This window comes from Triticum aestivum, chromosome 7A (genome assembly GCF_018294505.1).
Source record: "Triticum aestivum cultivar Chinese Spring chromosome 7A, IWGSC CS RefSeq v2.1, whole genome shotgun sequence".
Classification (NCBI taxonomy): Eukaryota; Viridiplantae; Streptophyta; class Magnoliopsida; order Poales; family Poaceae; genus Triticum; species Triticum aestivum.
The window spans coordinates 131,183,638-131,197,278 of NC_057812.1; the positions used below are offsets into that span (position 1 = coordinate 131,183,638).

At 42.0% G+C, this 13,641-nt stretch overlaps 1 pseudogene; it reads right to left on the reverse strand.

Annotated features, from left to right (window-relative positions):
- Nucleotides 1-2,156: 2,156 nt before the first annotated feature.
- On the reverse strand, nt 2,157-8,719 carry LOC123150218 (E3 ubiquitin-protein ligase arih1-like; annotated as a pseudogene).
- Nucleotides 8,720-13,641: the final 4,922 nt, after the last annotated feature.

Below are 13,641 nucleotides of genomic sequence, written 5' to 3' on the forward strand. Positions count from 1 at the left end.
CGTGACGCCACGGACCTAGTGACAAAGCAAATTTGGCTAAACTACGTGCCTCATAGTTGACGGCACGGCCTTCAGAAGTAAAGTTACACCGAAATAACGACTCTCTAACGACCACTCGCTGATGATGGCCCCATAAGTGTCATGACTGTTGTTTTTTATATCATCCACCACTTGTTTTGAGTCTGAAGCAACAATATAATTGTTGAATGCGAAGGTCCTTCGCCAAAGATATTTCTTTCCTACATGTGATAGCCTCCATAGTCGCAGGATCGTCAACCCCTTGTATCTCTATCTCTACACACTGCAGCCGCTGAGCCTCCTCTTCCTTGCCAGACACCAGCGTCCACATGAATCACACGAAGCCTTGAGGGGGGGCTTTTGATCGCTGGTTGACAGTTTTTGGATTCACGGTTCGCCCCCCGCCCGACACTGGCTGCTTGTCCTTGAGTATGTCAAGCTCTGCAATGAACCCCGTGATGAAAGGATGAGTTCCTTTAGGGCTCTAGAAAATACCCTCATGAATCGCCTTCGTCTAGCCGACCAGATCGCCCACAAAGTGACCGATCCCTGAGAGTAAACAACCAACGTTTCCAATTCGGTTAAGCAGTTGTTGCTAGCTTTTGAGCCAACTCATGGTTCACCAAAGCCCACGTGCACCTTGAGAGACCGTGCACTCAACCAACGAATGTTTCAAGAGTCCTCCATCCCGTAGAAACCACATGCACTCGTGTCAGTTATATGTTGATGCACTCTAATGTCATTGGTCGGACCGAATTGATTGTCGGGCAAGTGTCCAGAGGAACATTCGGATCTTCGCCGGTACTTGTGTCTTCCACATACCCTTCCAGTTGCCTTCCTCCTTCGCCGTGCTAGATGAGCCATGCCTCTCTCCTTTGTCTGCTGGTGACGAGCATCTTGTATGCTGACTCACAGAAAAATTACCATGCCGCTAGAATTTCCAGCTCCAGAAATCATCCATATTTTTTGTACATAAAGGGATGCCAAGAATGATAGGTACGTCCATTGGCATAAAAACTTGCTCAACTTTCTGTCTAATCCATGATGCCGAAGTAGTATTGATCAACTCTAACACTGTATTTGGCGGGTTTGGAATTAGGCAACCATAGGGTCTCATCATCTCCTCTCGAGAGAGCCAATTGTCAGCCCAAATATCTGTTGTAGCATTCTTGGTCTTACATATCTCACTAAAAAGGTCTAATAAAGGTTTTTTTGCTTAATCTTAAAAATGTACTTTTATAATAGTAGAATACATACATTTTTTCAGACCAAATAATACGCATACCATCATAATACCTTGATGTAATGTTTATTTTGTTATCCAGTTTACATAGCTGTGTTTATTTTAGTTTGTTCAAGAAAATCGACTGCACTATCTTTATTTATAAAATAAAATATGTTTGTTGATGCAAGAAAAATCAAGTATAGGTCTCTCTGTTCACACACAAGAAATATTCAAGACATCATCTGGCTGCAACAATTTGAAGTTTTGGCTGATCTCAACCTAAACCATACCGTTGTTGGTTTTCATGACTGAAAATATATATGAAAAAGATCCAGCACCAAGTTAATTCAGGATCTAAGTTCTTTGAATAGTCATCCATGACCTGAATTAGCTCGCTGTTCTATAAGTGTTTTAATGCAGTATGGAGCGGATAAAAGTTATGACAGGGTGTTCAATGTTTTTATAACAGAGAAGAAAACCTTCCATGTCCTCTGTATCATATGGTGCACATCCCTAATATTTTATTACTACAAGATTTGTATTCGAGAAAATTCAATTATAGGTCTCTCTGTTCACACACCTAAAATATAACAAAACCAAGTATTGTAAAGCATGTGAATAAAACCTTGTCTATGCTAAACGAAAAAAAACATTGATGTCTGCCTACAGCCTCATGCACCCATACATCATACTAGCTCCTGCTGAAGAGTGAGAAGTTTTGGATAGACCGGAAATGCTATTTACAAGTTTCAAAAATATTACTTCGTCCGATTCATATTAATTGACGTTGCTTTAGTACAACTTTACAAAGCAAGTACACCAACTACTCCCTCCCATTTTAATACACATATTTGTCTTTTTTATGTACACCAAGTATGAAAATATATATTGTTGGAAATCCATGTGCGCATACCACGAAATATTGTGCATTCATGACCAGCAGAAATACATCGGTTTTAAACAACAGGCAACCCCGTCGATTTCCATAAAAGGAAAACCGCATTTTACCAGAAGTTCATACATCAAAAGTAAAGAAACTAAAACACAGCGAGACAAACTACTGGCTACAGACTACCTGTCAGTCAGATGTGAAAACAGTACGGTAGAACATTGGCACAGGCAGCGGAAAAACAAGTTGGTTCTGAAATTCTGGACGATAGACTAGCGATCCAAATGACAGAAATAGACAATAATCATGGCAACGAACCCCTCCATCACACCGACTGTAATCCAGGTTATAGTCACAGCTCACAAGGCCTTGTCCGACATACGAAAGATTATCACCCTCGTAATCGTCAGTAATGTGATCACCGCCGTCCTCCTCGATCATGGATTATATTGCGTTCATCCCACAGCCGGCAGGAGCAAGTCGCCTTCTTGTCCTTCCATTCTTTCCCACAGGTGTAGCAAAATTCATAGCCGCACCTGCAAGAAGCGGGAACAGATGCAGCAAAGGTTAACAGAAAACAAGTCTTGAGGCTGCAGAATGAGCATTAGCACACAGAAGACATGAAAAATCACTGAACATAGTAAAGATGTGTATGAGAATGGCACAGCCAGAAGTAAATACTTACACGCAAGTTATATGGTAGCAACCCTCTGCGAGTTCAATCATGTGGTTGCATTTGACACACTTGCGCCACGACCGCTGCTGTGCAAGGTTCTGCAGCTTGGCATCTTCTGGACGAACGTGAGGATACTTTCTCTTGTAGTCACAGCAACTCATCCCAGCATGCCATGGGACCTTACAGCTGATGCAGAACAAACCCTTGCATTTGATACACTTTCTCAACGTTAGCAACAGTGTACATTAAGGCCCATGAGCTTATCACTTCTCTCAAAGACATCAAGGCTGAACACTTGGAGTACGGGCAATAGATCTTCTGAGTAGGAGGGATTTGTCCTTCCCTGATACGTTGCACCCATGATCTCTAACAGTTGTGGTGACAGGAATATCTTTGAATCTTTCACAGTTAGTTTGGTAGTGCAACCATCTTGTGGACAAGCTGGAAGCGCTCCACCAAGTAGTTTAATTTTCACATGCTCTTTCATGCAGGAGAAGCAAAACCGATGTGCACAACCTTCAACTGCGTAAATCTTAGAAAGATCAGTGTCTTCCAAACAGATGGCGCAGGTCTCTCTCTTCTTGGTACCTACCAATTCTGTTGCTAATTTTGTTGCATAACCGACTTGGCCTCGAGGAATAAGTGAGAATTCACATTGCTTGAATTTACTCATCAGTGAAAGAGCCTCATTTACCATATCTTCAATCTTACTCTTTGTGGGACGCCAAGTTCCAAGCATCTGGATGAATATGACAACGTAATAAGATCAGTGCAGTTCAAATGAATTCAATCACTTGACCATTAAATCTATCTATTACATTGTTAACGCAATAAAAAACAATTGTTCAGATTAATAAGACATCAGTAATAGAAAAAAGAACAGCTCAAACTAATCTTCTACAACAATTGAATCAGACACCTTATATACGTCCTGTTGGAGCTTGTGTTCAGAAAACCTGACGATGGGAAATACAAAGAGTAATGCAGTGTCCTATAGAAAGACACGACACACAGAGATCAAAAGTTGGAGCAAAAAGGGTCCATGCAAAGCAGACACAAGTCCTCGCATAGTCGCATAGGTGATGTAAATTGTATTAAGGCTGCTCCTCTTGTTTAGTAGATACTAGGCTTATTCCAAGAATTTCTTGGCGGGACATTGCTAGCTGAAATCCACATCTAGAGGATGCATGTCAAACGAAAAAAAAGCATGCATACCAAAAAGGAGAAAACGAGAAGCAAAATAATCATAACTGGGAGAAAACAAGGGTGTACTATGGCCTAAAGTGATTGGTAAGTTTAACCATCCTGATTGTAGAATACATAATCAGTGTGAGATGGTAAATTACTGCTAGGATAAGTGAATAACCTGAACATAGCTACCATGTTTGATATAAAAGCCTGAAAACTCTTAATTAACGGAAAAGATGAGAAAAATCTACAGGTAGGTCAAGATTATAACAATTGAGATTGATTGGACTACAATAATGATATTAAATGGAATATAAATCTTGTTTGAGATTTTTTAAATATATCAAATATATTGGCAACAACTTTTATACTATATACAAAGGGAGCCATAATTGTTATGCACGGCATACTTAGTTTGGAGTCCGGCGAAGCAAACATAAAAGGCCCTAGCACCATGCGATCTGCGCAAGTATCCTATCTAATTTCCAATTGTTCACAAACTCAAACAACGCAAGATTTCTGCTAGCCAACATACTTAGCACTTTTGTCTTTAAAGCGATAACAACTTTCTTTTCTTTATTAGCAATGTGCCCGTGCGTTGCAACGGATCCAAAGTAAAATAATACATGTCCACAAACTTGAAAGATAAACACTCTAGTTTTGGTATATATATCATTAAAAATATACTCGTATTAGGTTTCACTCAAAATATATTCCTCGTGGCTGTTTTGATGAAGTGGGGGAGGGATATGGTTGGTTTCAAGATAGTAAGGGGTTTCTGCAAATTGAAGCAGATAAGTGGGGTCTTGTTGCAAAAATGCCACAGCTTATATCACAGTCGTTAGATGCAGATTTGATGGTCAAAAATGACGGATGGCAGACACACCATCATCACCAACTGAGTCTTTTATAGAAGTAGAGATAAACACATTTGTTTACAGAAACAGGAGATGAATTTAAATTAATGCGGAAGGTGGTTTTAGACAAGAAAAATAAATAGAACTAGAGTATGAGGCTCAAGGTTCGAGCTAGTGCTACAGATATTACTTATAAACAAGCATGGTAGGATACAAGAATGGATCCGAACTTACAATTTAAGGATCAAGATTCAAACTAAAGCAAGATACTTGAACTGTCCTAGGGCTTTACCCTTGGTGGGGAGTGATCTACAATCTAGTCAAACGTTGGATCTCAAAATCATGAATGTCTTGACACTAAAATTCTTGCATTAATATGCTATGTTATCAGAATATCAGTCGATAACCAAAATTCATGTGTATGCAACTTATACCAAGGTTGGACGTAATATCAGTCGATAACCAAAACTCATGTGTATACAACTTATACCAAGGTTGGACGTAATATCAGTCGATAACCAAAACTCATGTGTATACAACTTATACCAAGGTTGGATGCTAGACACGTAGCACTTTAGTCAAGCTTACACAGTGGATGTTGCACACTGATCTCTCCCTGTAGTATCACTTGCTTGCAGTCTCATGCCAGCTGTAAGAGCATTTCTAAATGTAGGTGCATTTCTGGCGTCTCTTTGGATAGAAACAGAAAATGTACACGAATAGGATAGGAGTGACAGTACAATCCTATATGATCACAAACAAGAGGAACTGTTCTGAAGATATACGGACGCACCATAGTAATTTTGCATAATTAAGAAGAGAATGCAAGGAAACAATGTTTTTTTTCCTTTCAATATGCCTAACCTCAATTAAGAATTCCTTTAAGACTCCCATGGGTTGATAAATTCGGCAGGCACAAAAGTCCTATAAGCTAATTGTGTAACACAGTAATAGGATGACAAACATATAAACCACAACTGATGGTGATCTCATTTATTTTTACAGAAAATTATATAGGATCATTATCGTTGACGAAATATTTGCAAACAAACTGGTCCTAGGACTTAACTGCGTAGGTATGACACAAAAACGCCTCTTCATCAACTAAACTGTTATGACAACACATATTTATTAGATAATATAAGGTGCGCTTCAATAAAAGAATCTTAGATTATGATGAATATTAACATACCAGGTCAAGTTTCACTCGTAACATGTATAAGCAAACTCGATTTCTACAAAAATAACTCAACTGAGATCATATGCATGCAGAGGGGTTGATGCAACGATAAGCAAAGAGATCTACAATATATATAAACCTCCCCTAATTTCGTGAGTCTATGTGGTAGGTTTCTCTGTTGATGAAGAGACCTAGAAACGCGTGGGGGGAAGCAGAATCCTATCATTTCACTACTCAACAGATTCTCCTCATTCATCCATTGGATAGGACGCCCCATCTATGGAACAAGAGAACGAGATATTGACCTTTTGACATCTGTAAGACTGTAACTACATTCTCACATTTCTTTGGTGTGTGTTAGGTCTGACACTGGATGCAATCAGAGTATTGAAGGGAGGACTTGAAGACAGAGAGAGTGCCGGCTACGGAACTGACAACGGCGAGGTATCATAAAGTATAGTGGAACGCTTCTCAGGCATAATGTCATGCTACTCAAAGATGCATTACACTGAATTTTTTTAAGTTCTGCCTCATACTGATTGATAAGGTGGATGGGTAGATAACCATGGAAATTTTGCTTCAATTATTGGTGGATAAATTGGCATTCATGGAGCAGTGGATAAGTCGAAGCTACAGAAGAGAAGACTTCATATGGTCTTGCATGCTGGATGACGCCTACTTGCATGCCATCAGTCTTCAACATGGTACATATTGAGCTGATCTTGACTTGTGCTTAGTTGACTATTGACAAAGAGCAATGCACGAATAACACAAGTAAAGAAGAAATAAAGTTAATGACAGGAGATTAGCTTTTAGGAAAGTTCTTATAGCTAAAATTAATGGAAGATCGGCATATTGACGGAATGAAAATTTTCATACAGAAACTTTAATGGTGTTTTCTCAAGATGATTTCCAGCTACGATCTTTCTACAATTTTGAAAGTCGATGCAAAGTCACCCGAACATATAAAATATAGTATAATAATCAGTAAATAGGCTACAATCAAGGAAAGCAAGCTAACAGACTTGAGAAAAAGGAAACACCAAATATGGTAATGCACAATGAATCTAACTACTACTCCCTCCGTCCCATAATATAAGAGCGTTTTTACACTAATGTACTGTCAAAAACGCTCTTATATTATGGGACGGAGGGAGTATAATGTAAGGACCACCTTGCTAGTTTACATGTACATCAAGTATCTCCACATGTACACAAACTGTAGAATGTGAGTGAGCAAGTACTTCTACATCGAACTTAGAACCAAAATTCCCTTCCTACAGATGTCCCATGTTAGTCTTGTCCTAGTAAGCATGAAACATGAACTCGGGAGTACTTGCAATTTTGTATGAACATGATAATACAAAAAAGAACATGTGCACCAAAAAATATTGGAAAGAGGAATGATCAATAGAGAGAAGCACCTGCACTAAGAAAAATTCACACAAAACTGAGGGATTACTTCTACTTTTCTTGCAGTGCGATAAGCAAGAATAGCAGGTAGTGGAACTGAATGTTTGTACAACTAATTATAATGAGCATTGAAATAGTGCTACAAATTTATGTTTCGCCTACATTTAGCTAGAGATGGGACTATGCGATGATTTAATCATCTCTTTATATAAACTCTAGCAGTCTAGAATTCCTTTAACATTGCAAATAAACACCGAAATCTCCATATCGACAAATCATCAATTATATTTCGCATTTCCTCTTAGGTGACATCTCTAGTAAGACATCGCAGTTGAAACCATGGAAAAACTGTCGAGTACCCTAATCATGAATACCAAACATGTATACTGCGACAGCAACCTTATAGAAGCAGATCCTCTGACTGTATGGACCTGTAATTTCAAGCCCTTCAAATAAGCATCTACTATTTGCCGTGTAAGAAGTACTGCATTAAGATAGACGACAGATGCACAGATCTAGAGGTTTCATTAAGGCATACATATTTGTGCAGCGCCTTGAAGTCGGAGACAATGTTGACCCATCGTATCCCCAGCTCGAGCGCAGCGTGGATGCCTTCCATGAGCGCCAGCACCTCGAGCTCCATGCGCCCGCCCTCGAAACTTTCCACGCGCTTCTGTGTGGTGCGCACCACCTTCCCCCGGGGATCGTACACGGCCACCGCGAGCACCGCGTCGCGGGGGTCCGGGACGCCCCACCTCCCCGCGCCCTCCTTGTTCGACAATCCCTTGTAGAAGACGCGGAAGAGAGGGGCGCGGCTTGGATCCAGAGGTCGCTCGAAGTGGTCTCCGCCGTGGGCCCGTCGGCGATCTGGAGTGTCGGCGAGCTCGCGCGCCAAGAGGGCGCCGCGGGAGGCGACGCGGGCAGAGGTGTTTGCCTGGGCGTGGGCGGCGCGGAAGGCCTGCGCGTCGCGGCGGTTCTTCTCTTGGCGCGCAAGTTCGGCGGCTTCGGAGGACCAGAGCGGAGGGGCGGGTTGACATAAGCGGCAGGAGCAGGAGGCGGCGGCGGCGGCGCTGGAAGAGGGCCGGTTGGGAGTAGGGACGCGGAGGGAAGCTTGGATGGCCTCGTTGAGCTGGAGTTGGAAGGCGAAGTCGTGGTCGGAGGCGAGGGCGACTTGCTGGCGGAGGCGTCGGGGGGCGAGGTCGCCGTCGCCGGCCATGATCGGAGCCGGCGGTCGGGCGGTGCCACAGCCCACAAAGACGAGGGTTTTGAGTGTGACCCCAAATATCGGGATGGAATGGGATGTTTTGTGCGTTTATGGGCACATTTTGGCCCATCTCGTCTGGGCTTTCCAATCATCCATCTCTCGGGCTTTCCTTTGTGACTCTAACCCTTATTATGGTCCAAATGAGTCACCAGTACGCATAAAGATTTCTACTTACTTGTCAAAAAGAAAAAGGAAAACCTAATACGCATAAAAATAATCCTACTTACTTGTCAAAAAAATCCTACTTGGTTCTGATTTAATGGTCGCCTTGTATTTTGGAACAAAATTTCATCAAAGATTTGATCAGGAAAGGTAAGTTATATATCATAAAATTATGTTGTTTGATTCGTATTCGAAAGAAGTTTTTAATGGGGCCATTCTTGTAGTCGTCACTGGGTGATCTATGAATTTGGATGTAATTTTTATTATTTCTGGTGATCATTATGCTGTCATGATTAAAAATGAATCGATTGGATGTTTTTCTCGCAAAAAAAGTTATGTGGCATATATCTTTTATTTTGCCAGTCAAATTTATGATCAAAATTTAACATAAAATACGAGAGGGGCTAATAAACCCTAGTGGAGAAAGTATTTGCGAAGCGCAAATATGAAAGCATCTCGTACCCTGGGCTTTAATGGGTCCAGCCCACCAAGCCCGAGACAACGGCGTCCGACTGAAATGGAACCGGAGGCAACGCGGTTGACCTTGGAGGGGAGTCACAAATCGAGCCAGAGCTGGAGACGCCGAGGTCGACCGCGATGTCGCCATCCATAGAAAGACAAAAATGAGATGAAGACCGAGTTGACATGGCTGGATTGTGTCATCGTTGGCTGATGCCCGAAGGGAACACGCAAAAGATGACAATGTGGCGAATCGAAGAATGCGGGCGACCAGTGGGGGCTTCGGTTGGCTGCCTTATGGCAGCGTCTGGCCAACTGTTTGGCATGTCCAGCAGGGTTCTCGTGTGTCTGTTGGTTGGACACAATAAAATCAAAGTCACTTGCTTGGGGAGAAGTGTCACGATGACAGTCTATGGGCAACCCTGACGGTGTTTCTTTCTTCAATGATGTGTGTGGGTCTTGTGGGTAGCCAGACCAGCTAGTAATGCCATCGTTGGGCATGTTATGATGGTTTTCGCCCAATTTTGTGTAATTAGCTGGGCAATTCTTTTTTTCTTAGCTTTAGCTTTTTTAGAAAGGAGAAAAATCTTCAGCCTCTACATCACAATGATACATGCATACATATGTATTATTAAACGAAGTCTCCAACAAATATGAGGTACGGTACAAAATCACAAAAAGAGATACAAAAAAGATGAACAAGGTCACAACCGGCACAAATAAGACTAGATGCCTATACACATATCCTATCGTTGGACCGTCATCCAAATCGGTTGTAGGTATCCCACGCTATCATCTATCAACGGTTGCTTCCATAAGCCATCTAGAATCGGTTGTAGGTATCCCACACTATCATCTATCAACGGCGCAAGCAACATGATGCAAAACAAGGCATGATATGCGGGATGTAAAATGCAATGCATATGCGTGCTTCGAAAGGGAAAGATTAAAACAGGCCTCAACTTGGCAAACCAAGAGCGCCGCTGGAAAGATGAGTTGATTTCAGTCGAAGTCGATATAAAGATCACCGGAATCGGATGCACGGTTTGCAAATGGCAAGCAAAACAACAATGGCACAATTCTGCGATTAACAGCACGATGTCATCTAGAATGCAACAAGAAATTAAGCTACTACACTCTAATATAGCGACAAAGCACATGGTAGTTGTCCACTCAAGATGCTTGACAAAAGATGAACACTAAGCTACGGCTAATTCACACAATAGCAGGTTCAAACAAACATGCCAAAAATGCAAAAGATATCAGGTTCACAGACTTAGCAGAAAATAACAACATGCCAGGAATTAATATCAGGAAGCAATGTTGGGAGTAAGATAACAACATGCTACAGAAACATATCACGGCAAAGCAAGGCATGGCATGAAACTACTCAAAGCATATAACAAAAGTCCCTTACTGACCATAAGCCAAAAGGGATCAGAAAATATGATTGCACCCATGTAAACATAACAAGTTTCGTTAACAAATTCAGACTTAGCAGAAAACTGGACATGGCAAAAAACAGAGTTACGTAGGCATGTTTGCGAGCTCGATGCACTCACCACAAGGCATTGCATGACAAACTAAGCATGCACCCAGCAAGAAGACATGATCAAGAAGCTAACCATGACAAGAACCATCTCATAGCATGCAAGGATCAACTACAACAACCTTGGAAAAATTGAATAACATGTAAACAATCTGCCAGGAACATTTTATAGCAAAAGTAGAGCAAGATTGAGTCATGCTAGGGTACTCTATAATTGCAAACAAAGACATGGATGGATAGAACATAACAATATCTCAAAATATCCTTACTGAACATGCTCAAACGAGGCATGGATCACTCTATAGCAACATGAATACATGGCATAAAAATAACATCAGGGAAATGACTTAGAAGGATTCTAAGTCCCTGAAATCAGCAACATCACGAGAGCTACTTTGCATGCTTGTACTAGTTACCACAATAATCAAAAAATACATAGCATACACCCCTTTAAAGATGGCATGGCATAGCCCAAAACACATGTAGGGCTCAAATTCATAGAAGGCACACATTAAACATGGCAAAAATGACAAATGTCCATAATCTGTTAAGAAACAGAAACTAACATTTTTATAGCACTCTTGCAACAGCATTTTAGGTATCAAGATGGACTCAAACAAGCACGGTGCAATGGAATGAAATGAAGAGCACATCCAGGCGAACAATTTGATATATTACACGCCCAAAACGGAGCTACGGATGCAAAGTTATGATGCGATGAACATGCCGAAAAATATCAGGGACTTGGGAAGAAAACGGGGTCAACCCTAGAATTTTGGATCTGGATCTGGGGACACGGTTCCCGAGGTTGGCTGGGGTCTCGCCGGAGCCGAAGGAGTTGACCGGAGTTGTCGCGGACGGCGGCCGGAGTCGAGGGAAGAGGTCGCCGGAGCCGGCTCGCTGGAGAGGAGGCAGAGGATGGCGGGGCGGCGCTTGGCGCGGGGCGGAGGAGCAGGCCGGCGGCAGCCGGGCGGCGCGGCGTCCGGAAAGGATCCGGCGAAGAGGCGGCGAGCGCCGGCGACTCGGGCGGCGGAGGGTGCTAGGCGCAAGGCGACGGGGTCCCGCGCGGGGCGGCGGCGCCCGATCCGGGCCAGGAGGACCTCCCGCGGGCCCTACGGGCTTCAGTGGCGGCGGCGGCGAAGTGGGGCGCGGCCCGGGTGACGTGTCGAGCGGCGGTTGGCTGGCGCGGGCGCTGTGGACGTGTCCGGCAGTGCGGGGTGCAAGAAGGCTAGGGTTTGGACCCGAATTTTCGGAGGGGGAGGCCTATTTATACATAGAAGGAGCTAGGAGACTTCAAATGGAGTGTAGTTTTCAGCCACGCGATCGTGATCGAATGACCAAGAGGATGGAGGGGGTTTAGGTGGGTTTTTGGCCACTTTGGAGGGGTGTTGGGCTGCAACACACACGAGGCCTTTACGGTTCTTCGGTTAACCGTTGGAGTATCAAACGGACTCCAAATGGCACGAAACTTGACAGGCGGTCTACCGGTAGTATACCAAGGCCACTTGGCAAGTCTCGGCCCAATTCGAGAACGTTTAACACTCGCACACGAAAAGAGGCAAAAGGGGACACCGGAGGACGTAAGAGTGCTGGAATGCAAAACGGACAACGGGGAAAATGCTCGGATGCATGAAACAAGCACGTATGCAAATGTGATGCACATGATGACATGATATGAGATGCATGACATGGACAAAATGCAAAATGAAGACAAACCCAACCACGAGGGAATATCATAACTTAGTGCCGAAAATGGCAAGAGTTGGAATACAAATATGGCAAGTTACATACGGGGCGTTACACAAATCCACTGACACAAACTATTCATGCGCGAAATGTGAGTTGTTTACGTCATGAAGGGTTGACTGGAAGAACCGCAAGTTTTTCGGGGTCGAGCTATTCATCCGAGTCACTATGGGCGAATTTGTCCAATTGACATGTCTGAAGGAATCAACGTTGGACTTACTGGATCCTTAGCAATTCATGTGAGAACTGATCACTTGTGGGGATCCTTAAAGAGTCCATTTTATGAAATATCTGCTTAGAAAGCAAAAAAAAAGAAGACAGGTGGTTTATCTATCACCAAATAGAGATGAATATTATATGATAGCAATAGCAAATTCTTTGTCCTTGAATCAAGGTATTCAGGAAGAACAAGTTGTTCGAGCTAGATACCGTCAAGAATTCTTGGTTATTGCATGGGAACTGATTCATGTTAGAAGTATTTTTCTTTCCAATATTTTTCTATTGGGGGTTCTCTCATTCCTTTTACTGAGCACAATGACGCGGATCAAGCTTTAAAATATGTTTAAGACATTTAAAAAAGGAAAATTCTTACTTTTCAAGAAATGATCATGACATTCTTTAAAAAATATGCAATGCAAAAAATGTTTGTGTAAGTAAAAAAGATGTTTATACCATTCAAAAAGTCTATGTGACATTTGAAAAATCTATTCACACATTTAAAAAATATGTCCATAACTTATTTTAAAAAAGATGTTAATATAATGTAAAAAATGTTCGCATATTATAAAGAATATGTTTCATACCATTCAAAAAAAGTTCAATGTGTATTTGAAAATGATTACCATTTATTTAGAAAAATTAATACTTTTATTTGAAAAATGTCCATCGTGTATTTAAAAATATTAAATGCTTTTCAGAAAAATGTTATATGTGTATACGACAAAATGAAAATGTGTAACGAAAATTGTACACATGTATTTGGAAAGCAAAAAAAGAAAAAGGAAAAAAGAAAACT